General features: G+C 42.8%; 10 non-coding genes across 10 annotated transcripts; all 10 read right to left on the bottom strand.

Moving 5' to 3' along the window:
- Positions 1–5,787: 5,787 nt before the first annotated feature.
- trnah-gug (transfer RNA histidin (anticodon GUG)) lies at positions 5,788–5,859 on the bottom strand. Its single transcript has one exon. It is a non-coding gene; the product is annotated as a tRNA-His (tRNA).
- Positions 5,860–6,363: 504 nt separating this feature from the next.
- On the bottom strand, positions 6,364–6,452 carry trnay-gua (transfer RNA tyrosine (anticodon GUA)). Its single transcript is given in 2 exon segments — positions 6,364–6,399; positions 6,416–6,452. It is a non-coding gene; the product is annotated as a tRNA-Tyr (tRNA).
- Positions 6,453–7,167: 715 nt separating this feature from the next.
- Positions 7,168–7,239, bottom strand: trnah-gug (transfer RNA histidin (anticodon GUG)). Its single transcript has one exon. It is a non-coding gene; the product is annotated as a tRNA-His (tRNA).
- A 504-nt stretch (positions 7,240–7,743) lies between these two features.
- Positions 7,744–7,832, bottom strand: trnay-gua (transfer RNA tyrosine (anticodon GUA)). The gene is given in 2 exon segments: positions 7,744–7,779; positions 7,796–7,832. It is a non-coding gene; the product is annotated as a tRNA-Tyr (tRNA).
- Positions 7,833–8,547: 715 nt separating this feature from the next.
- trnah-gug (transfer RNA histidin (anticodon GUG)) lies at positions 8,548–8,619 on the bottom strand. The gene has a single exon. It is a non-coding gene; the product is annotated as a tRNA-His (tRNA).
- A 688-nt stretch (positions 8,620–9,307) lies between these two features.
- On the bottom strand, positions 9,308–9,381 carry trnai-aau (transfer RNA isoleucine (anticodon AAU)). Its single transcript has one exon. It is a non-coding gene; the product is annotated as a tRNA-Ile (tRNA).
- A 474-nt stretch (positions 9,382–9,855) lies between these two features.
- trnai-aau (transfer RNA isoleucine (anticodon AAU)) lies at positions 9,856–9,929 on the bottom strand. The gene has a single exon. It is a non-coding gene; the product is annotated as a tRNA-Ile (tRNA).
- Positions 9,930–10,433: 504 nt separating this feature from the next.
- Positions 10,434–10,506, bottom strand: trnar-ucg (transfer RNA arginine (anticodon UCG)). Its single transcript has one exon. It is a non-coding gene; the product is annotated as a tRNA-Arg (tRNA).
- Positions 10,507–11,240: 734 nt separating this feature from the next.
- trnai-aau (transfer RNA isoleucine (anticodon AAU)) lies at positions 11,241–11,314 on the bottom strand. Its single transcript has one exon. It is a non-coding gene; the product is annotated as a tRNA-Ile (tRNA).
- A 14,461-nt stretch (positions 11,315–25,775) lies between these two features.
- On the bottom strand, positions 25,776–25,864 carry trnay-gua (transfer RNA tyrosine (anticodon GUA)). Its single transcript is given in 2 exon segments — positions 25,776–25,811; positions 25,828–25,864. It is a non-coding gene; the product is annotated as a tRNA-Tyr (tRNA).

Raw genomic sequence — 25,864 nt, 5'->3', positions numbered from 1 at the left:
CTGGAAGGCCCTCTGGAGGAGCTTGTGGTTGAGGAGCCTGAGAAAAAGGAGGAGCATGTGTAGATGGAAAGTGGGGAAATGGGGGAGCATATGAAAAGGGAGCTTGCTGGAACGGAGCTGGCCCAAATTGTGGAGGGAACTGAGGAGGTCAAAGGTCATCTGTTCGTGTGCATGTTGCACAGGGGCAGCCGGGAGAGTGCTGATTGGAGGGAGAGGCTCCATGGCCAGGTGCAGCTGTTGAGGGAGAACTGTACCTTTCAGCAGCATGTTACCGTCCTTCCTCTTGTCCCTCCTAAGCAGCTTACAAGACAAACATTCATTATTTTATATGTGTAAGCCTATCCTCCCCCCCTAAGGTTATTACATACAGTGTATTACATATTTTCTAACAAGCATGAGGTTAAATATTCATATACATGTATATACAGATACTGTCTTAACTGTATGGGGAAGGTAAATGAAATAACACATACCATGCAGAGACCGTGGTGTTGTTCACCGGCACCAGAGCCAGCGTCGTCTGGACCAGGACAACCCTGCTGTCCTCCAGCAGCTGTCTAATGTGGCTGTACACACTCACAGTGGACTGAGGGATGGGCAGGGTTTTCCCCTTCATGTCCTTGGGCCTGTTGCGTGACTGCTGGAACTCCTTGGCCAGTCTGAGGCAGACACACTCACTGACCCTGTGGACTTCGGGGTCCCGGGCTGCTTGGCCGTGAGTCATGTACAGTCTGTGGGAGAGAAGTGTGATATGATCTGGACCGTGAACAAGGTTGTAAAGCCACAAAGAACCAAGTGACAATGTCAGTAGGGATTGCAATAAAGTAATTTACACTTAATAACATGTGCTGTCTCTTAGTCAATGATTTGCATTGAACCAAAATGACAGAAAGCACCTCTCTGCTGCCTGCTGTCCAGGAGCAGAGCCACTCGGCTTCCTCGGTGCTCTCCACGGTCCTGCTGATGCCCGCGCTTTCTTCCTAGCCTTCTGGGTATAGCTAAATGGTGAAAGAGACATCCATATTCTTCATTCAGCCCATGGAGTGTATGTTTAATTCTGGTGCACAAAATAATTACTATTTTGTACCTTGAAGGCTTCTTGTCCATGTTATGGAGAGCTGTGTAGAGGTGGACTATTTCCTCCTCCTCCTTGGCTGACAAGGCTGTGATGGTGCGATTCAAGTCTAGTAGGTAGGATGCTAGGGCATCAACTGCCTCCCATCCTGCAACACCTCTCCAGTCACATTGACTGGTCTGAAAAGTGAGAAAAAGAATAACCAAGCAAATAAATGTACACTCTTGTTTCTAATATGTGAGTGTGAGCCATGCTGATTTTACATTCATTTATCTTTTTAAAATGTAACCACATTTACTTCAGTTAAATATTATGTTTTAGAGTAAGGTGTTACAGAAAGTGTTATTGAGTTCTGTGACGAGGGGTCCGGGTTTAGCGTCACCCATCACAGCACTCAGAGGATCACCAGCCCCTATCGCAGCTGACTGGCCGACAATGTCAGGCGTGCTGATGGTGTCATCCGGCTCCTCCTCCTCCTCCAGCACCTGCGAGGGGACTTCAGGGACCTGCGATGGAGCCAGGAGGTCACCTCTGTTGGTCTGGGCCAATAAATATTCCACTCCTATGCGCTCGCCTGTAACCAGTATAAACACAAAGATGAAGAAAGGACATGCATACACATCCATCTCCTCCATGAGTAGCACAATCATCCCACAACAGAAATGCATGTCCTCTGAGTAGCAGGTAGCCTAAGGAAGAGAGGAGGAGGGGACGTAATACTCTGGTCAATCAGTGTTGCTTAGTTTGTCGTGTCACCATGTCTCCTCTCCCTGTCTCTGTGTCTCCTCTCCCTGCCTCTGTGTCTCCTCTCCCTGCCTCTGTGTCTCCTCTCCCTGTCTCTGTGTCTCCTCTCCCTGTCTCTGTGTCTCCTCTCCCTGTCCCCTCTCCCTGTCTCTGTGTCTCCTCTCTCTGTCTCTGTTACAAAAAGAGGGCCATGCTACATGCAACTCAGAATCCTACACTCACAGTTTTCTCCAGAATTGTGCAGGTATATATTGTTCTATAAATAAATCCACATGCTGCAGTGGCTTATCAGGACTTAGTAAATCATTTCACCTACCTTGTGGAACCCACAGGAGCACAGAAGGCATCCCCCGAACAGATCCTTTGTGTGGTTCTGCAGGGGACAAGCATCAATTTTCTCCAGGGCTCTTTTCCACTTCTTGGCCCCTGGACATTTGCCAGTAGAGAAGTGGTATTGGCCCTGGGCATATTTTACACAGATGTCCCTCCAGTAAGCATCAGGTTTCCCTGTCTTAGTCATCTGCAAACATTAATAAAACAGGTTAATGTAAAGCTAGGCTATGTGTACAGAGGGTATGAATTCATCCCCCTTTCACAAAAATAGAATCATTATTATCTAAATGTGGTTTCATGTAGGGATGTTTGAGGTTGTTTGATTTAAAATTAGGCGAAACAAAAGCAATTACACTTAGGACAAGTCAAATTTAGGGCTGGGGTTATTACAATCACTTCAGTATATACCCAAATGTGGAAGGCAAATGAGGTCAAATTATAAATGTGTTGATATGCAGTATGCATTAAATAGCCATTCCAAATATGACCACTAGGTGGACCTACCAAGCATAAATAGAAGGTCAACTACATGAATAAGGCAGTAGAACAAGTGATGTTGAACCTGGAGACATGTTTGAAAATGTTTGTTAAATAAAGTGGAGTACGAGCTCTTTAAGGAAGCTACAAAGTTTATCGACTGAGTTCGTAAACAACACATGGTACCAGGAGTGGGGTTTGAACCCACGTGGGCAAGCCACTATGCTTTCAATCACGTCCAGTCCTCAGCATGCACAGGCAAATGGCAAAGCTGAAAAGGGGGTGCACATCATTAAACAGATTCTGAAAAAGACCACAGACAGCAAGTCAGATCCTTACTTAGCTCTTCTAGGCTACAGAGCTGCCCCGCAGAACTGTTAATGAATCGCAAAGTACGCACAACCCTTCCCTGTTACACAGACATCAAGCACAACACAGGGATACAGACAAAATTGGAGAACATGAAGTGGAAACAGAAACAACGTTTTGACAAGTCATCTAAGCCTCTCAGTCCACTCGCCAAGGATGACGTGGTGCGAATCCAGGATCAAGAAGCATGGAACAGAAAAGCAACTGTTCTCCAGGAGGTCGGACCTAGATCCTATGAAGTGAAGACTGAAGAAGGACATGTGCTCAGAAGGAACCGCCGCAGCCTTCTGAAAACAAAAGAGACTTTCACAGAGGCTGAAAATGATTCTGATGATTTCAGTGCAGACGCAGCATCAAGTGCAGACGATGGACATTTGCAGGAGGACACAAGCAATGTTCAGTCGGAATTACCTGTCCTGAGAAGATCTGGGCGCCAGACAAAAAGACCTGATAGACTGAACTTGTAAGAAGAATGTACTGGATATTGGTTCACTGTAAAAAAAAAAAAAAAAAAAAAAAAAAAAAAAACTGGTGATGTGTTGATGAATGTTTAAAGTAAGTATCAGTGTGTTAGATCTATTAAGTAAGTAAGTTAAGTATCAGTGTGTTAATGTTTGGATCTACAGAAGGGGGGATGTGTTGATATGCAGTATGCATTAAATAGCCATTCCAAATATGACCACTAGGTGGACCTACCAAGCATAAATAGAAGGTCAACTACATGAATAAGGCAGTAGAACAAGTGATGTTGAACCTGGAGACATGTTTGAAAATGTTTGTTAAATAAAGTGGAGTACGAGCTCTTTAAAGGATAAGACCGGTTTTTTGACATTGGGCCCTTGATTTCACATTATAACATGATGATCTACTCACCCCTGCTTGTTGTTGGTCATTTGGAGCTGTTCCGAAGATATTCGCGAGGCGTCTGGCTGCTCTCTTGAGATATTCAGCCATGAAACGGTTTCCTATGGACAAGTTTATACAGGCACAAACTTTGCTGTTTATAATTTATTAATTACTCTACACTAGCACTGGTAACGTGGAGGTGCGTCGCTTACTTAAAAAAATCCGGGTTACTAGTTTTGAATTTTAGCGGAATGAATAAATAGGCAGCAGGTCTGTGGGCTGTCTGTGGCAGTAGCACGACGATGACGTCAGTAACACCCACTTTACCACAAAAAAATCAAAATTACAATAACCCGGAATTCAATTCAATTAATTTTTATTTATATAGCTCCAAATACAACAAATGTCATCTCAAGGCACTTAGATAATAAAGTCCAATTCAAGCCAATTAGAATTCAATTAATTGTAATCATAATTATTCATAAAATAATCCAATTCGTTCATATAGAGCCAATTCAAAAATCATTTCCTAGCTAAGGAAACCAACAGATTGCACTGAAACTTTGTTTTCGGTCCAATCTACCGTCCTGAAGGTGCCTGAGGCGACTGTGGAGAGAAACGACGTCCTTTTAACAGGAAGAAACCTCTGGCAGAACCAGACTCAGGAAGGGTGGCCATCCGCCTCCACCAGCTGGGGTTTGAGAAGACAGAAAGGGGGGGGGGTGTAACACCATTCAAAGGATATCTGTTGGAACAGGGAAACACGAGTGCCACATATCAAAAAATGTTTCTGAGATTCAGTTCTCACAACCTGTGGATCTATCAGCAATACCATTATTTCCCTTTCTTGTAAATTTGTGTGAGTTTACAAAGGTTACCCAGGGAGTAGAAGGTTTAAAGCGATCCTGTTCTAAAGCAGTGGGAGAAGTGAGAGACTAAAACCAGCGTGCCAAGCTAGCCAGGAGTTGAACCTAGAATCTTCTGATCCGTAGTCAGACGCCTTATCCATTGCGCCACTAGGCCTTAGCAAGTTCGATAGAGAGTGGAACAGTCTTTCGTAAAACAGCATATTCCAAAAGCTTTGAAAGGATTGACGGAGTTGGCCAAAAGAGCCTCTGTATACTAAAGCTTTGCACATCCTTCGAGCCGGAATTGAACCAGGGACCTCAGGATATCTGTTGTTAGGTACCTACAGTCCTCCGCTCTACCAACTGATCTATCGAAGGGATCAAAGCCAACATCCTTTTCATGAATCCTGTATGAATGCATGTAACCAGGCTTAAGATGCGTATCATGGGACACCTGCAGTTCTCTGCTGTACCAAATGAGTTATGGAAGGGAGCCAGGCGCTTGGGCCTGTTTATCAGTTAAATAAACACAAAAAGTGATGAGAAACCATCAGTTTCAGATGCGTTTCAGATCAAATCAGCCTCAGTTTCTATCATGCATTTAGTCCTTACAAAAACATATCTGGCATCTATCTGGGAAAGTCTCCACATCGTCCAACACAGATGTTGATCCTCAATATACCCTCACATTGTCCAGCGCAAAAGTCCAGCCTTTTTGTTTTGGTTCTTTTTTTGTCAGGTCTATCCACCCATTCATTTGGCACACGATTTTCATCTTCTGTTGTTAGGATGTTTATACTTTGGGTGTGGCGGTGTGTGAAAACCCTCCCTTTAGAAGAGCTAAAAAACACAGAACATATGCGTTCTTGGCGACTCATTAAAAAGGCACTATTTCTCATTGGGGCCTGTTTGATACTTTGACCCCTTTTATGCTCTTTAAATGAGCAGACCTTCTGCATTTGTGCTGTTTGATTCTTTCAGACCTTTGATACGGGACAGAGGCCTGTAGACAAAATTATTTTTTTACAAGTTTAAGAAATCTAAGTTGAAAGTGGGATCTTTTTTCAGCGATGCAATCAAATTAGGTCGGGGGGTTGCCGTGACCCGGATTCGAACCGGGGTTGCTGCGACCACAACGCAGAGTACTAACCACTATACGATCACGGCCGGTTGTGGGTTTTTGTCGTGTGTGGCTTTGATGTGATCCGAAACACTTTCGTATCCCAAGGATAGCATATGTAGCTCTGCGGCATGTGGCTGGCAGGCATGTTTTTTTTTTTGTGTTTGGAGCAAAATCATTGACAGCAGAGATAAAGAGGAAGACGAGCTTTCCTTACGGTGTGGGGTCAGCCACATGTGTTGCAAGACGACACACTGTGAGGTATCTTTGGGGCGTGAGTGAGCTGGGATACCCAGGGAGTAGAAGGTTTAAAGCGATCCTGTTCTAAAGCAGTGGGAGAAGTGAGAGACTAAAACCAGCGTGTCGAGCTAGCCAGGAGTTGAACCTAGAATCTTCTGATCCGTAGTCAGACGCCTTATCCATTGCGCCACTAGCCCTTAGCGAGTTCGATAGAGAGTGGAACAGTCTTTCATAAAACAGCATATTCCAAAAGCTTTGAAAGGATTGACGGAGTTGGCCAAAAGAGCCTCTGTATACAAAAGCTTGGCACATCCTTCGAGCCGGAATTGAACCAGCGACCTAAGGATAACTGTTGTTGGGCACCTACAGTCCTCCGCTCTACCAACTGAGCTATCGAAGGGAGCAAAGCCAACATCCTTTTCATTAATCCTGTATGAATGCATGTAACCAGGCTTAAGATGCGTATCATGGGACACCTGCAGTTCTCTGCTGTACCAAATGAGTTATGGAAGGGAGCCAGGGGCTTGGGCCTGTTTATCAGTTAAATAAACACAAAAAGTGATGACAAACCATCAGTTTCAGATGCGTTTCAGATCAAATCAGCCTCAGTTTCTATCATGCATTTAGTCCTTACAAAAACATATCTGGCATCTATCTGGGAAAGTCTCCACATCGTCCAACACAGATGTTGATCCTCAATATACCCTCACATTGTCCAGCGCAAAAGTCCAGCCTTTTTGTTTGGTTCTTTTTTGTCAGGTCTATCCATCCATTCTTTTGGCGCACGATTTTCATCTTCTGTTGTTAGGATGTTTATACTTTGGGTGTGGCGGTGTGTGAAAACCCTCCCTTTAGAAGAGCTAAAAAACACAGAACATATGCGTTCTTGGCGACTCATTAAAAAGGCACTATTTCTCATTGGGGCCTGTTTGATACTTTGACCCCTTTTATGCTCTTTAAATGAGCAGACCTTCTGCATTTGTGCTGTTTGATTCTTTCAGACCTTTGATACGGGACAGAGGCCTGTAGACAAAATTATTTTTTTACAAGTTTAAGAAATCTAAGTTGAAAGTGGGATCTTTTTTCAGCGATGCAATCAAATTAGGTCGGGGGGTTGCCGTGACCCGGATTCGAACCGGGGTTGCTGCGACCACAACGCAGAGTACTAACCACTATACGATCACGGCCGGTTGTGGGTTTTTGTCGTGTGTGGCTTTGATGTGATCCGAAACACTTTCGTATCCCAAGGATAGCATATGTAGCTCTGCGGCATGTGGCTGGCAGGCATGTTTTTTTTTTTGTGTTTGGAGCAAAATCATTGACAGCAGAGATAAAGAGGAAGACGAGCTTTCCTTACGGTGTGGGGTCAGCCACATGTGTTGCAAGACGACACACTGTGAGGTATCTTTGGGGCGTAAGTGAGCTGGGATACCCAGGGAGTAGAAGGTTTAAAGCGATCCTGTTCTAAAGCAGTGGGAGAAGTGAGAGACTAAAACCAGCGTGTCGAGCTAGCCAGGAGTTGAACCTAGAATCTTCTGATCCGTAGTCAGACGCCTTATCCATTGCGCCACTAGCCCTTAGCGAGTTCGATAGAGAGTGGAACAGTCTTTCATAAAACAGCATATTCCAAAAGCTTTGAAAGGATTGACGGAGTTGGCCAAAAGAGCCTCTGTATACAAAAGCTTGGCACATCCTTCGAGCCGGAATTGAACCAGCGACCTAAGGATAACTGTTGTTGGGCACCTACAGTCCTCCGCTCTACCAACTGAGCTATCGAAGGGAGCAAAGCCAACATCCTTTTCATTAATCCTGTATGAATGCATGTAACCAGGCTTAAGATGCGTATCATGGGACACCTGCAGTTCTCTGCTGTACCAAATGAGTTATGGAAGGGAGCCAGGGGCTTGGGCCTGTTTATCAGTTAAATAAACACAAAAAGTGATGACAAACCATCAGTTTCAGATGCGTTTCAGATCAAATCAGCCTCAGTTTCTATCATGCATTTAGTCCTTACAAAAACATATCTGGCATCTATCTGGGAAAGTCTCCACATCGTCCAACACAGATGTTGATCCTCAATATACCCTCACATTGTCCAGCGCAAAAGTCCAGCCTTTTTGTTTGGTTCTTTTTTGTCAGGTCTATCCATCCATTCTTTTGGCGCACGATTTTCATCTTCTGTTGTTAGGATGTTTATACTTTGGGTGTGGCGGTGTGTGAAAACCCTCCCTTTAGAAGAGCTAAAAAACACAGAACATATGCGGCCTTGGCGACTCATTAAAAAGGCACAATTTCTCATTGGGGCCTGTTTGATACTTTGACCCCTTTTATGCTCTTTAAATGGGCAGACCTTCTGCATTTGTGCTGTTTGATTCTTTCAGACCTTTGATACGGGACAGAGGCCTGTAGACAAAATTATTTTTTTACAAGTTTAAGAAATCTAAGTTGAAAGTGGGATCTTTTTTCAGCGATGCAAACAAATTAGGTCGGGGGGTTGCCGTGACCCGGATTCGAACCGGGGTTGCTGCGACCACAACGCAGAGTACTAACCACTATACGATCACGGCCGGTTGTGGGTTTTTGTCGTGTGTGGCTTTGATGTGATCCGAAACACCTTCGTATCCCAAGGATAGCATATGTAGCTCTGCGACATGTGGCTGGCAGGCATGGTTTTTTTTTTGTGTTTGGAGCAAAATCATTGACAGCAGAGATAAAGAGGAAGACGAGCTTTCCTTACGGTGTGGGGTCAGCCACATGTGTTGCAAGACGACACACTGTGAGGTATCTTTGGGGCGTAAGTGAGCTGGGATACCCAGGGAGTAGAAGGTTTAAAGCGATCCTGTTCTAAAGCAGTGGGAGAAGTGAGAGACTAGAACCAGCATGCCTAGCTAGCCAGGAGTTGAACCTAGAATCTTCTGATCCGTAGTCAGACGCGTTATCCATTGCGCCACTAGCCCTTAGCAAGTTCGATAGAGAGTGGTACAGTCTTTCGTAAAACAGCATATTCCAAAAGCTTTGAAAGGATTGACGGAGTTGGCCAAAAGAGCCTCTGTATACAAAAGCTTGGCACATCCTTCGAGACGGAATTGAACCAGGGACCTCAGGATAACTGTTGTTGGGCACCTACAGTCCTCCGCTCTACCAACTGCTCACATTGCTTCCCCTGTGATCCGTTCCAGGACAAGCAGCATCAAATATATTGATATATCTTTAAAAGACATGTGTTATGGAAGGTGCTGTTTTTGCTGATGTTCGTGGCCAGTATGGGGATAGAACCCATGATCTTGGCGTTATTAGCACCACGCTCTGACCAGCCAAGCTAACCAGCCTGATTTTGAGTTGCGAATGCATAAGGGCTGAAATCATCTTCCACTCTGTGGTGATTAGGCTCACCCTCTTGGATCAGGGTGATAGGCGTAGTCATCTGGAATACGCTGAGAATACAGTCTCTGCCGCTGTTCTTTGAATGAAGCCAGATCAGGCGGTATGGGCATCTGGTCAGAATATCATGTAGATTCCCCCCAGGGGAGATATTTTGGATCAGTTGCACGGTGAGGAGGCCTGAGGGAAGGTCCAGGACTCACAAGAAATAAACCATGCTGGTCTTGCATTGGTATTTCTGTGTGTCCACCCGAGAAGAGGTGTAGATTATGTCCTGTGAGAAGCGGGGCAAGGGATGTCTGCTCAAATTGCTTCCATTGTGATCTGTTCCAGGACAAGCAGCATCAAATATATTTATATATCTTTAAAAGTCATGGGTAATGGAAGGGCGCCTACACATGTGCTGTTGTTGCTGATATTCGTGGCCAGTATGGGGATTGAACCCATGACCTTGGCCTTATTAGCACCACGCTCTGACCAGCTGAGCTAACCGGCCTGATTTTGAGTTGCCCTATGAGCAAATTTTTGCGAGAATAAGTGCCCTCAGTGTTTTCTCTGTTACCTATTTAAGTCACACAAACATTCTATACAGCTTGCCTTTGGTATTGCGGATTTGGATGTTGTCAGCAGGTGAGTTGAAAGACTTTTAGTTCTTCAAAAAATTGCTTTCAAAGCAATTATTTTATCATTTGTTATATGCTACAATGACTCGACGTGATAGAACTTACTCATTCTTGTCTCTCATCTTTTTGTATAGCTTGAGTGTAGGCAGTATGGGGAAGCCAAGATCAGTGCGTAACATCAGCTTAACTTTGGATTTTTTTACCAGTAACAGACTGGTAAAATCCTCCGACTTTAATGGCATCCCATTCAGAGGATTTCTGACATGGAGTACAACTAGCAAAGTACTTACCAGCTTTCACCATGTGTTTATTTGGTTAGTACTCAGTACAGTGCTCTTGATTTCTGTACATATATGACAGCATACAACTAAACAAGACAACCACGAAGGGACTCGAACCCTCAATCTTCTGATCCGAAGTCAGACGCCTTGTCCATTAGGCCACATGGTCTCACATGAGTCATCTGGCCGGTACAGGGGTGGTCTGCTGCCAAGTGTGAAACAGCCAGGAATAAAATTGTGCCTCCAAGTCTGAGGCTCTGATCCTCAGTTGGAAAAGGGTTGAGGGCCCTCTTCTTGCTTGGAACCAGTTGCTGCCTCAAGTGGAAGAGTTTAGGGATCAGACCATTTTGACCACGACTGGAGGAGCTCGTTCTACCAGTCGATCTTCCTTCCAACGCTCACCTCTGGTAACTCCTTATGAGTGGTGACTAAATGAATGAGATTGCGAATGCATAAGGGCTGAAATCATCTTCCACTCTGTGATTAGGCTCACCCTCTTGGATCAGGGTGATAGGCGTAGTCATCTGGAATACGCTGAGAATACAGTCTCTGCCACTCTTCTTTGAATGAAGCCAGATCAGGCGGTATGGGCATCTGGTCAGAATATTATGTAGATTCCCCCTAGGGGAGATATTTTGGATCAGTTGCACGGTGAGGAGGCCTGAGGGAAGGTCCAGGACTCACAAGAAATAAACCATGCTGGTCTTGCATTGGTATTTCTGTGTGTCCACCCGAGAAGAGGTGTAGATTATGTCCTGTGAGAAGCGGGGCTAGGGATGTCTGCTCACACCGCTTCCCCTGTGATCCGTTCCAGGACAAGCAGCATCAAATATATTGATATATCTTTAAAAGTTATGTGTTATGGAAGGGCGCCTATACATGTGCTGTTGTTACTGATGTTCGTGGCCAGTATGGGGATTGAACCCATGACCTTGGCGTTATTAGCACCACGCTCTGACCAGCTGAGCCAACCGGCCTGATTTTGAGTTGCCCTATGAGCAAATTTGTGCGAGAATAAGTGCTCTCAGTGTTTTCTCTGTTACCTATTTAAGTCACACAAACATTCTATACAGCTCAGAGACCTGCACGGGTCCGTTTTTTGAGACCCGCACCCACCCATATCCACAGAGTACAGCACCCACCCACCCGCAAATCCGTGTTTTTTTCAAAGTTAAATCCGTACCCGCCCGGACCCGTTAACATTCTACCCGTTACCCACCCGTGCCCGTGAAAAATCACACAAATCGAACGTATTCCCATAGAGCACTTTATTTTTAAATGCGCCTCTGAAAAAACAACAACAACAACAACAACAACGTGGCGCCAAAGAGGCTTCTATAGGAAGTAAGTGCCAAGCGATTAACTGATAACATGAAATTTTGTACAAGAGGAAAGGCCATCTATCTCAGGTTACTGTGCAGGAACAATATATCGTCCACAGTCCCAGGTTTGAGCTGCGTTCTGCGCTCTTGGATCACAAATCCAGCGGAGGAAAAATCTCTCTCACTGGCAGCGCTGGATGCGGGGATTGAGAGGACACCTCGCGCAATTCTTGACAGGTTGGGGAAATCCTCTTGGTGTTCTTTCCACCACAAAAGGACATCGAATGAATCGCCCTTTGGAGGCTTGAGTTGGATGTATCCTGAAACTTCATCCTCATCTGACTCGGTGTCATCGCAGGAATCCTCAACATCGGACAACTGATCAGATGGGGCGAGACGGGGTCTTTTCGGTGCTTGGTTCAAAACCTCGGTGCTGGGGCCTGGTGTAGAGTTGCGTCTCTCGCGGAGTTCTGTTAAGAATAGAAATAATAATAAACAAAATAAATAGATGTTAATCAACATGTCCGTGGCTGCGGTAAAACAAACATGCGTGTATGAATAACTGACTGATTCATGAAGATGCGGGTGAAGATGGCTACTGTAGGCTACTAAAATAATAATAACAGGGCCGTTTCTAGCTTTGTGGGGGCCCTAAGCAAGATGCTGTTTGGGGGCCCCTAGTTTGTCAAACTACAATGAAGAGATTCCTAACCATTTAGATGGAACACTAAGATCTATTACACTTCATGAGCAAAACAGGCTAGAGTTTAAATTAAACATCTTAAGTTGAACCACTCAGGCAAGTGAAACTAATAAGAATATATAATACAAAGAAAACAATAAATAAAAGATTTTGAGTTTTTTTTAAAATATTAAACTGTAATGTACAGCATCCCTTTAAAGATTGTACCCGGGGTCGCCGGATGTGCTTTGCCGTGTGAAGACGTGCGTGCGGAGGCTCCGTGTAAATGTTGTCAAAAAATATTAATATCGCCATATTTCTATCAGTTTGGGGGAGTGGCCGAATACTTTTTGTTTCGGGAGCTAACAAGTGCGCTCTCGGTGCATTTTAAGACCGAAAATGACTTCAAGATCGACTCGGACGGGTGGAGAGAAGCAGCAGGTGGTTAGCAACGTGGCCTCCTCTGCTAGCAAGGACAATGTTAGCCCATCACAGGCCGACGACGTACCTCAGTGGGCTAAGGACATGATGTCCGAGATTAAAAAAGCCAACGCTGGAGCTACGAAATACAGAGAGGAGACGAAGACCGAGATCGTGAAATGTAAGGAAGAGATAGAAAAAGGAAGAAAGGAGATGATGATTGAGATGGAAAAATGGACCAAGAGTTTGGAAGAGAGCACGAAAGCCCAGTTTGAGTTGCTACGCGGGGAGGTGAAGCTGATTGGGGACAAAACTAGCAGTCTGGCTGATAGGATGGAAGAACGAAAAAAGGAGGTGGATGAAACGTTAAATGATCAGTCGGACACCATAACCACCATGGAGACGAGACTGAAAGAAATGGAGAAGGAGGTACTGAAGCTGAGGGGACGGAGTGAAGATCTCGAGGCACGATCACGGCGCAACAATATCCGTGTCGTAGGGGTAAGAGAAGGGGCCGAGGCAGGCAAAAAGCCGTCGGAGTTTGTGGCGGGCTTACTGAAAGAAAAGTTGGGTCTAGCAACAACGCCGACGCTGGACCGTGCGCACCGGACACTCGGCGCGAGACGAGACGGGAACGGAGTTCCGCCGAGAGCATTTGTAGTGAGGTGTCATTACTACACAGAGAAAGAGGAGATACTGAAGAGGGCGAGGGAAATGGAGAGAACACCCGAGGGTCGGAGCGGACGGATTCACATCTTCCCGGACTTCACCCAGGAGGTAAACAGTAAGAGAGCAGCCTTCAGAGAAGCAAGAAGCCTCCTGCGGACCTGCACCGGGGTCAGATACGGGCTGCGTTACCCGGCAACACTGGTGATTACGCCAGAAGGAGGACAAACGAAAATCTTCGAAAACCCAAAGGATGCCACGGATTACATCAAGAAGGAACTGAGCCCCGGGTGAAACCTATGGACTGATTGGACTCTGGCTAAGTAGAAATTACACATGCTTACACTGTTGAAATGGGGGGATTAATATGGGCAGGATATTGTTGACCAGTCCTTGCAATATTGACAAAGTATCTGGTTCCAGTGTATATTTAAAGGGAAGGTATACATATATTTATAACCCCCATCTCTTTCTAGAAGCTATTTTCGTTCTCCCTCATATTATTGTTTTACTCTATTCAAGGTTTAAGGGTTGTATGTTCCCCCTTGACCACTGTTGCCTACCCTCTATGGTGAATAAGTCAGAAGGGTGATGTTATACTTTGCAGACTAAGAGGATGATATGCACGGAGCTGCACACGATAGGCTGTGTGTGCAGTAGATGGTGGACCGGTTGGCCACGAGCGAGCTTCTTAAGAGCGTTATGTGTGGGTTAGCGTTCATATATGTTATGTGTTATGTATTGGTTGTGTCTGTGTGCGTGATGCCCCCCTCCTTCCTTCCCAGACCCCCTCCTTTTAACTTTCTGCTTTTGCTGCCTAATCTTCAAGGTGTGATTCGGATAATGGGTACCATAGGGGCGCAATGGTGACATCAGGCTACGATCTCCGGACATGGCACCAACCATGGATCCGAGCAGAATGGCCACAAAACTGATGAGCTGGAATGTAAGGGCGATCAATAAGCCAGCTAAACGGAGTAAGGTATTTTCACATTTGAGAGACCAGGGAGCAGAGATAGTATACTTACAAGAGACACATTTGTTGAATAGGGACCACACCAAGCTCTGTAGGGGGGGATTTAATCAGGTTTATCACTCAAATTTCAATAGTAAGAGTCGGGGAGTGGCCATCCTCATACACAGGAATGTACAATTTATAGAAACAACTACTATAAAAGATAAACATGGTCGGTATATTATTGTAGTTGGAAAATTATTCAATATGCCAGTGGTCCTGGTAAACATATATGCACCCAACTGGGACAATGTTCAATTTTTTAAGGATCTATTCTCATTATTACCAAATTTAGATACTCATAATTTGATTCTAGGGGGAGACTTGAATTGTGTCCTAGATTCAACTCTGGACCGCTCTAGCTCAACATCCAATGTATTAAGCAAATCAGCACAATGCGTTAACTCCTTCTGTAAGGTATATGGTATATTTGATCCATGGAGATACATAAACCCAACCTCCAGGCAGTACTCCTTTTACTCCCCACCACATCGGACGTATACTAGGATCGACTACTTCTTATTAGATAATAAATTGACCACTATAGTAGCAGGTATAGAATACTCTGGTATAATAATTTCTGACCACAGCCCAGTCATATTGAAACTTCACTTTCCTGAGAATACACCACCTCAGAGAGTGTGGCGCCTTAATAACAGGCTATTGGCAGATGATAATTTTACAAAATTTATAAATTCGCAAATAACCTTTTTCTTAGAGCTTAATGATACCCCTGACATAAGCAGTACCACTTTGTGGGAATCCTTAAAAGCTTATATTCGAGGACAAATAATTTCATATAATGCTGGTGAAAGGAAAAGAAAGATGAAGCGTACTACAGAACTAACAGAGGCAATAAAAGAAGTTGACTTGGCAAACTCTACTGCTCCCTCTGAGGAGCTACATAGAAAGCGTATTTTGCTCCAAACTGAATATGATATTTTAATAAATCAACGTGAGGTGGATCTATATCTTAGGTCGAGACAGGATCTTTATGAACATGGTGAGCGCGCAGGTAAGCTCCTCAGCCACCAGCTGAAGCAGTCAGCAGCTGCTGGTATGATAGTGGAGATAGGGGATAATCTGGGAAATAAAATTATAGATCAGAAAGGTATTAACAACCAATTTAAATCTTTTTATAGGGATCTTTATACTTCCGAAGTAAATGACAGGGAGAGAGTGAAGAATTTTTTCGAAAATCTGGAAATGCCGTCCCTAGAGAGGGTAGATAGGGATAGATTAGAGGGACCCCTGACTGCAAGGGAGATAGAGAATGCGATTCGAAACATGAAGACAGGTAAAGCGCCGGGCCCTGATGGGTTCCCAAGTGAATTTTATAAAACATTTGCTCCTAAACCGATACCCCTGCTCTGTAGACTATATAAAGAGGTCCTAGATAAAAAAACTTTACCTCAAACAATGTCACAGGCTATGATCTCTGTGCTCCTTAAGAAAAATAAGGATCCACTTAAATGTGAATCATATCGCCCAGTGAGTTTACTTGGGTGTGATTATAAGATTTTGACCAAAGTACTAGCAGCTAGGATTGAGCCTGTTATAAGTAAGATAATACATCCTGACCAGACAGGGTTTGTTGCTGGCAGACAACTTTCCAGTAATCTTCGTCGCCTCTTTAATGTGATATACACTGCCGAAGACAACATTGAGCCTGAGATTGTGATAGCCCTAGATGCCCACAAAGCCTTTGATAGAATAGAGTATTCCTATCTGTTCACGGTCCTTGAGAGATTCGGATTTGGTCCTACATTTCGTTCGTGGATTGAGATAATATATGCGAACCCCCAGGCCATGGTCAGAACAAACAATATAATATCTGAACCTTTTCCTCTGTTCCGGGGAACAAGGCAGGGGTGCCCCTTGTCACCCCTGCTTTTTGATATGGCAATTGAGCCCCTCGCTATAATGCTGAGGAATGCTGCTGGACTGGGGGGAATGCGCAGGGGGATGCAAAACCATAAACTTTCGCTATATGCTGATGACCTCCTCCTTTTCCTGTCGAACCCTGTCACAAGCATCCCGGTGGCTCTTGCTATCATTGAGGACTTTGGGAGGGTTTCGGGTTATAAAGTTAACCTAGAAAAAAGTGTTCTTTTCCCAATTAATAAACAGGCGAGGAGACTATCATTCCAGGCCTATCCCTTTACAACACATAAAGATAAATTCACCTATTTAGGCGTTAATGTAACAAGTAAATACAAAGACTTATTTAATCATAACTTTAAAGTAACGCTGGATAAGGCAAAGTTAGATATGGAAAGGTGGTCATCTCTCCCACTATCATTAGCAGGGAAGATAAATTCTGTTAAAATGACTGTAATGCCACGATTCCTGTATTTGTTCCAGACAATACCAATTTTCATTCCTAAATCATTTTTTAAAGAACTGGATAAATGTACATCTACCTTTATCTGGAAAAAAACAGTCCCCCGGATAAGAAGACAGTTCCTTGAGAGACAGAGAGAAGAGGGAGGCCTGGCCCTACCAAATTATATGCACTATTATTGGGCGGCTAATATACATAAGCTGTTGTTTTGGGTCTCTCAGTTAGATGATGATGAAACCCCAGTGTGGGTACATATGGAAAGATATGCATCTAGCCCGGTATCCCTACGCTCCCTGATCTGTGCCCCTCTGCCCATAAGCAAGCACCTTTACACGAACAATCCGGTTGTACATGAATCTATCAAAATCTGGGTCCAATTCAGAACTCATTTTAAAGACAGAAATGCCCTTCCGCTCCCGTCTATGGCAATCACTTGTTCTCTCCGGCCCTTGGGGGGACAGCATTTAGAGAATGGTATAGAGCTGGGGTGGAATGTGTTAAAAATCTTTTTAAAGATGGTGTGTTTATGTCTGCTGCTCAGCTGGAGAAGGAATATGGAATCCCCTCAAGGACTAACTACCTCAGATACTTTCAGATTCGAGATTTTGTGAAAAAGACATTCTCCTCATCCCTTGAATTGCCGCGGAGTGGGTGGATAGATGGGCTGTTGGACTTGAACCCGACTCTTAAAGGGATGGTTTCTATGCTATATGTAAATATCCAGAAGGTGGCTTCCCCATCCCTTGATTACATAAAAAGGAAATGGGAGGAAGAGTTAGAGCTGGACATATCGGATGTTGACTGGGGCTGGGCAGTAGAATTAATACACTCTTCCTCTGTATGTATTAGACATGGACTGATACAGTTTAAGGTGTTACACAGGCTTCATTTCACAAGGGACAAACTGTCAAGAATTTACCAGGGTGCTGATCCGACTTGCCCTAGATGTAAACAGGTGCCAGCCAACATATCCCACATGTTCTGGTCTTGTCCCAGGCTCAAAGAGTTTTGGACCAAAATTTTCAAAACGTTCTCATCCATATATAACAAAAATATAGAGCCTGGTCCTCTTGCAGCCATTTCTGGTGTGGCACCAGGGGAAACACAACTAACGATGGCTCAAAGGAAAGCAATAGCATTCTCGTCACTGTTGGCCAGGAGATTGATCTTATTTAACTGGATAAAGGCAGCACCGCCAACTCACAAACGATGGGTAGAGGAGGTGATGGCACACCTTAAATTAGAACATCTTAGATTTACTTTACTGGGCAATACTAAGAGATACTCTAAGATCTGGCAGCCTTTTATTTCTTACTTTGAACATGAGTTTTCATCTGCTCAAACATAAGTGGCAGCTTCTGAAACCCCCCCCCCTTATTTTTTGTTTTTGTTTTTATGTTTGAATGAATATCACTATTGTTATTACTGTTGTCATTTTTACCATTTTTATTTACTTATTTATTTTTAACCCGAGAGTGTCTGGACCACACGGGTGGTGGCTATGTCTGTCGTCTAGTAGTAGTAGGATCTGTCTTGTTACTGTTTTGTCTGTAGTTTAGACCTGTGTTTGTGGTATATATTTTGAATCCTACTATTTTGTCTTGTTTGGGATGTTTGATGTCTGTGATATGAAAATCAATAAAAACACTTTGATTATTATTATTATTTCTATTCTACTGACACTCAAACATTGCATAAGGCAATTAGCATCACCAGCAGGTTCGTCCACCGTTTGCAGCGAATAGGAGCGAAAACCCGATGGCTGAACCGGGAAAAATTCACCTATGGCCCCATTTCCACTTGGCGACCGACCAACCTAGGTCCCGCTCCAAACAGCTGAGTCACCCCACTGGCAATTGACATTCTAAAAATGATTCATTATCAGCCTTTCAGAGGAGACATATATACGAGGTGTAACCGGGGATACGGGGCTCGGGCTGACGGATTCCTGCGAGAGTTCTGTCAGACTGAGACCAGCGCTGAAATGCTCCACTTGTTGCCTTACCAATAAAGACTTCATTTTCACTTGAATTTACTCCGGTCCATTCTTGAGCCTCCTACTAAAAGAACCCGATCTAACAAATGGTGCCGTGACACGAGGTTCGAAGGCTAAAGGACCACCGTGCCGTGCGACCGACCCCGTCCGAGGGAAGACGCCTCGAGGTGATTGGAGGGACAGCTTTTTTCAGACAATCAGCCGCCAGAGAAAAGGTGAGCAGAACACCACTTAATGACTAAATGTGAAATATCTGCATATTGGGTAAACTAAATGAAGTTGTCTAAATTAAGTTGTCCTCTGGTCATAGTGAATCCAAGTGTTAATGTACTGTCTGTTTGCATTGAATGGTAACACGTGAAGTATAATACACACAGTCTCACATAGGGAAAGTGAATAAGTGTCCTGACAAGTGAATTCGAACAAAGTGACAAGATAAATTCATTTTATAAATGAATGTCCCATGCGGGGAGCTTGTCTTCAAATTGTTTCCGTGCACTAATAGCTAAGTGTGGCCGAAGTAGTTTATAAAATCCCCAAATTGAGGGGGTCAACTAAATAAATAAATAAAATTAGTGGAATTCCGACACGGAAGGTTTCTCCTCTGACGAAAGTTAGAACGAGGGATTGAGACCTCCGGGGTGCGAAGCGGTCTATAATCCCGAGACAGTCGGTCTGACAAGAATAAATTTATACTGTAGGACACAGGGTCAGATTTTTTTTATTTTCATGCAACTGTGGGGTGGGGTTCGCCGCTCGAAGATATTTGACTGCGCCAGCAGATCTTGAGTGGTTTCTGTTCAATATTGGGGTTGGTATAGATAAAAAGAGGGGAGAACAAGTGGCTGCACGTGCTATACGGGTCACTTTGTTTGGGGAAATCAGTATTTTTATGGTGTGACCCAAAGTTTTGGAATAAACAAATGCTTTGATAAGTGGGGTAACCCAGAGAGGTGGAGCGCACAGAACACAGCGTTCTGCGTAGAAGTTTCTTCACTACTTTCAGCATTTGGGCAATTACGTCTTCCATATAGGCTACTTTGATTAACACGTGTATAACTTTTGAATATGTCACAAAAAATTGAATGAAAGATGGAAGAAAATGGTCCCGGGGTGAGAAGTAAAACGATGGACAGATAAATTGGACTGGAGAAATGCAGAAAAAAGAGTGTGCGAGTTTGCTCCACTGAGGCTGAGTGTGTGTGTTCAAAATGTTTTCAAAACAAACGAGAGAGTAAGAATCAAGCACATGCAGGATACAGAAGGAAAAAGTTGATGATATATTTGATCCCAAAGTTTATTGACAAAAGTTAATAATTGTTTTTCAGCATCAACGCACTAATAAGAGACCTGTAAGAAAGAATTAACAGATTTGGAGGCTTGACCTGAGGCCTGAGGTTTCTAACTAAAGATCAGCTGTGCAGCAGCATTACAGGAATAATGAATAATGAAAAGCCTCAAACACTTTTTGAGCCATAATATTCCCAATTTAATTTATAGTTGTTCTCTTTGTCATAAATGCGCACACCCTAAGATTGTCTCTTCTCAACCCTGTTTTTCCTCTCATTCAGACCTGAGAGTGAGAACAATCCAAACAGACTCTGAGTGATCATTGGCCTGTGTTTATAATGATATACTGATTATAATAAGGGTTTAATTTTGTACTAAAGCAAATAGTATTGATTCATCCATCTATTTTAAAATGCATATGATTAGGAAAGACACCAAAGTATGTAGATAAACTGAAAACAGCTTTAAAATGAAAAAATCACAGAGATGAGATAAGAAACAATAAATCCAGGAAGAACAGTGTTTGAGACATTCATACAAATTGTTGCTGACATAGGATTTAACAGCTCTCTTAAAGAGCTAAAGTAAAATACACAAGCAGAGTGTTTAGGAGATTTGCTCCTTTAATTAAAATATAATCTGAAAAATGTTCTACACCTGAAACAGGACTGAGAGCAGGCAGTCAGACCATGTGACACAGATTAAACAACCAGGATTTAGGATTTAATATCACGGCCAGACAATCAAATGTCAAACAATTTGATAACATTTTAAAGTTGTTAAAGCTTAGCCTTTATTGTTATTAGGAGATATTAACTTGACTTTAAAATTTTAGCTGCTCGGAATTTCCTCTGTCTCTGGTCACCAATTCAATAGTCAATAGTTATCAGCAATATTTAGATTCAAACTAAAACATTTGACTATTTAACTAAATCATTTAACTACTTAACTGCAGCAGATCTATGAAACAATTAATATGCTCTTTTAACAAAGAAGCAAATAGGTTTAAAAATACAGAAAGGACAGCTGCAGCAAAGACTGAGCCATAACAAGACAAGTCAAGGTTTGTTTTTATGGCGCATTTAAAAACAGTGAGCACAGGGCAGCTTAGAAAGCCAAAATAAAGATCTATGCAGACACAGACTTAACTTTGTCTGAAGCTATCCCTATTATGCATTATATTATGCATTATTTAACCTACTATTTTATATGATATATAATATATGACCTATATATGAATGTTTTCAGGTTGTCCCACATGAGGCCTGGACGGGGAGAAAATACCCTGTCCATAGCTTCTTTGGGACACTATGATGACCTGTGTGAATGTGAGAAAAAGGTTCGGTTGCCAAGCAACAGCCATGGTGAGTGGGGGCTGAGGAGATCCCAAAGGGGGAGTTCCCAAAGGGGGCACTAACGGCTTGGGGGACAAGGGCTACCTGAGGGAGAAGGAGAAGGACGCCAATAGGTGGCGTGATGGTTGAAAGAAAAAGGATATGAATGGGATGAATGAAATGTTCTGTAATTAGTTGTTTTGGGTCATCGGAAGACGTTCCATTAGAGATGACCAGAAAGTTTTTAATCTACTACACTAAATCGATCAATCAATCAGACGTTATTTATATAGCACTTTACATAGCACTTCTCATCCAAGACAATATGTCAGATAAAACAAAGCAGTGAAACCCAAGGCCACATACAGACACATGCACACTCACATATAAAGCCACACACACACACACACACACGCACACACACACACACCACACATACTGGAAGGAAAATCAGGAGCAGGGACCACAACGTGATCCTCAAAGAAAAATAAAGGATATTCTGTCCATAGTGAGTTCAGACTCAAATAGTGATTTTTCTCTATGTGCCTTTTGAGGCAAAGATGGATCAGCAACATTTGTTCTGCATTAGTTTGAAAGAAGATTTCAAGAACTGTACAGGAGTGGGTTATGCTGTGATACTAAATGATAGAGAAGCGGGTTTATGGGATGAGCACACAGAACTCCATTGGACTCTGGACCAGTGGCTGCAAGGATACATACACAAAAGCAACGAGAGCAACTTCACACTTCACAAAGGCACTGGCTTACAGCTCCTTGACAGACAGTCAGGGATTTACTAGTAAGAAATGAGTAAATAAGGATCATTTAAAGTCAATGAAGGGTCCAGTTTACATTAAAAGTCTACCCTCAAATGACACAATACACTTATTTATGCATGTGTAAATGTGAAGCTTCATACATAAAAAAGATTTTGCCAATAAAGGTTGTCCCACCGGTGTTTTACAAATATAATTTGGAAACCAAGGTTGCTGCTTTAGACATGGTAGTGAAAGAGAACATTGAAAATTTAAAACTGCTTTATACCTCCTTCAGTCTTTTGGGAAGATGAGCTTTTTCTAATTTCTAATTAGGATAAATAAAGAACTAAAATGAACCGATGTTTTTAATATCTGTATGAAAACATGTTATGGTATCATGTGATGTTAGAAACAGCTCTGATGTCACACCGTTGGTACCACATGAGGTGTTTCTGATTCAGTTAGAACCGGAAAAAACTTAATGCTGATCCTGAACTATCTGTGTACGGCTCAGCATCACGAAACACAGCCACTATTAAGAATTAAACAACATTATTACTAGCAAACAAGTAAGAATAAAGCAGATTATGCTGAAATTTTATTTTTAACGCTCTGACCTGAATTAAGAGAGGACAGACAATATTTAGCCTCAACAAGTTAATCAGTTAGGCATTGAAAAGAAATGTCTGCTTTCTTGATGCTGTGCTGCTCCCAATATGAGAACTAACTACAAATATTTCTGTCTTGCAGCAAACAACAACACAGGAGGAGAAACTGCAGTGGAGCAGTTTGGCAATTAATTAACAATTAATCATGGTTTACTAAAACTTCTCCAATTTTCCCAAAAATTCTGTGTGTGTTTGTGTCTTCTTTTGCATTAAGACTTCCCGGACCTGGAAGAGGAAGACATGGAATCAAACTCATAATATGAAAACCACTGTTTGTTTACTTAGGCCCCAATGAAAATATGACGTTTGCTTGAGCAAACCCAGATATGCAATATATGTTTGTCATCTGTTGTCTGTCATCTGTTGTCCTAACCTGTGGTGTCTGGTGTTGAGTGTTGTTTGTGTGTTGTCATGATCCCAAAACTGAACGATGATTTTTCCACAGCAGAATAATCCTTAAAACAAGGAGTATACCAACTGTGCTGATGTTGATGTTGATCGTGATGATGTGTTCCCTAAATAATTTGAAGTTTTTTCACAGCAAAAATAAGGTGATGGTACTGGATTTCTCATTAGGGCTGCACAGCAGCTTGATGACTATTCTGGTTCCTAAAAGCAAAGGTTATACCAACTGGCCAGTTGTTTTGTTTTGGGTTCTGTTTATTTTATGATTTTTTATTTGATTTTTATTTATTTTATTTATTTTGGTTTGGTTTTGTTTGGGGTCCATATGAAAAATAAATTAAGAATGAATTGGGCATTGAAATTGAACCTTTCAAAGAGAGATACCCTAAGTATAAAAATACAGTGCAAATGACATTTTGCACTACTGCGCTGCGAGATTTGCTAATATTATTCCACAGATTCAGAACCACTACAGGATGTACGGCCGGAGGACTCATAAGCTTGAGTTCTGGGAGGCCTTTCCCATCATGCCAAGATGATGGTGGAGAACTACACAACGAAATGATCCCAAAACAAAATTAGTTAGGGAGGGGATGCTGAATATCCCTCAGGGAAGTGATGTACTGGTGACCTCTCCTTCCAAGATTAGTTCCGGATCAGAGTACTGAACAGACGTTCAGCCAAGAGGAAAACCGAGCACCGACAGGATTGGACCACAAGTGACCACACGACTCGTCATGTGGTCATCTAAGAAAGATATATAATCTAAAAGAAAAGTTAATCATAATTGTTCAAGAGGCTAATATACTCATATAGTCAAGCCTTGGTTAAAATTAAATGTGTTGTATTTCAGTTGTAAAGTGTTTAGTTGATTCCTCTTAAAGGCTGATAATGAATCATTTTTAGAATGTCAATTGCCATTGGGGTGACTCGGCTGTTTGGAGCGGGACCTTAGACTTAGAACGGTAATAAGTTGGTCGGTCGCCAAGTGCAACTAGGGGCCATAGGTGAATTTTTCCCGGATACATCGGGTTTTCGCTCCTATTCGCTGCAAACGGTGGACGAACCTGCTGGTAATGTTAATGGCCGTATGCAATGTTTGAGTGTCAGTAGTATGGAAATGATGTGAATTTTTTGGATTAATCAGTATTGTGTTGTTATGGTACTTATGGGGAAGCAAGGCCTTGCTAACCACATAAGGTTTTAGGCCATTATGAACAAAGATTCCACACGGAGGATGGGTTCGGGGCCACATACACACAATACATATAGCAAATTATTATTTACATATAATCTATCAAGAAATGTGCTCATTTGCGGAATTATTATCAGTTGAGTAAGGAAGGTTTTAAACTTACTAGAAAAGAGTCTCTGTTTCTAGAATCTTGATTAATACTCCTGATATAGAAGGTTTTGCTAACGCATCACAATTATTTTCTAAATGTGCTTATTTGCAGAGTTATAATCAGTGACTTATGAAGGTCTTAACCCTCTCGGAAAGAGGTTCTGTTCCGAGTAAAATGATGGAATAGTCCTGATTTGAAAGTGTAGCTTAAGCATTACAATTATGTTTACTAGTTCCATGCCTGTGCAATGAAGATTTGCTTGCTGCTTTTAATTGCAAAGAAGACCAGCTTACACATGAGCTTACATAATGATACATGAAGTCACATCAAAAGGGGGATGACAGACGTCTCCTAACTGGTTGTGCTACATCTCAAAAGGTAAGTGGCTCTTGCAGGTTGGGGGGTGGCTGCTAAAGTCTTGCTACTGCTAATACAGATGTGACACAATACAGAATATTACATTCCTACCTCAGTTATTTGACTGAATTAGTTGAAATGATAAAATCACTTCAAAAGGGGGATTGTTATAATTGGCTTTGTTCTTAGACATTATGAATGAAATAAGTCTCAGTACTTTTCCATATGACCTTAAGTGATGCAGGAGTAGACAGACAAAACAATCAGGAAAGTCTGGGAAACCAAGGGCAGATTGATACACACACATTATTATAATTCCTCAGAGACATTATTTGAGTTAGACAATTCATATCCAATCACATTTGATCAACAAGGGATCCACCTCGGGAAACTAGGAGACATATATACGAGGTGTAACCGGGGATACGGGGCTCGGGCTGACGGATTCCTGCGAGAGTTCTGTCAGACTGAGACCAGCGCTGAAATGCTCCACTTGTTGCCTTACCAATAAAGACTTCATTTTCACTTGAATTTACTCCGGTCCGTTCTTGAGCCTCCTACTAAAAGAACCCGATCTAACACTTTGACCCCTTTTATGCTCTTTAAATGGGCAGACCTTCTGCATTTGTGCTGTTTGATTCTTTCAGACCTTTGATACGGGACAGGGGCCTGTAGACAAAATTATTTTTTTTAAAGTTTAAGAAATCTAAGTTGAAAGTGGGATCTTTTTTCAGCGATGCAAACAAATTCGGTCTGGGGGTTGCCATGACCCGGATTCAAACCAGGGTTGCTGCGACCACAACGCAGAGTACTATGTATACAAAAGCTTGGCACATCCTTCGAGCCGGAATTGAACCAGCGACCTAAGGATAACTGTTGTTGGGCACCTACAGTCCTCCGCTCTACCAACTGAGCTATCGAAGG

Source organism: Odontesthes bonariensis, chromosome 8 (genome assembly GCF_027942865.1).
Source record: "Odontesthes bonariensis isolate fOdoBon6 chromosome 8, fOdoBon6.hap1, whole genome shotgun sequence".
NCBI lineage: Eukaryota > Metazoa > Chordata > Actinopteri > Atheriniformes > Atherinopsidae > Odontesthes > Odontesthes bonariensis.
This window is presented reverse-complemented; position numbering and strand designations above follow the sequence as displayed.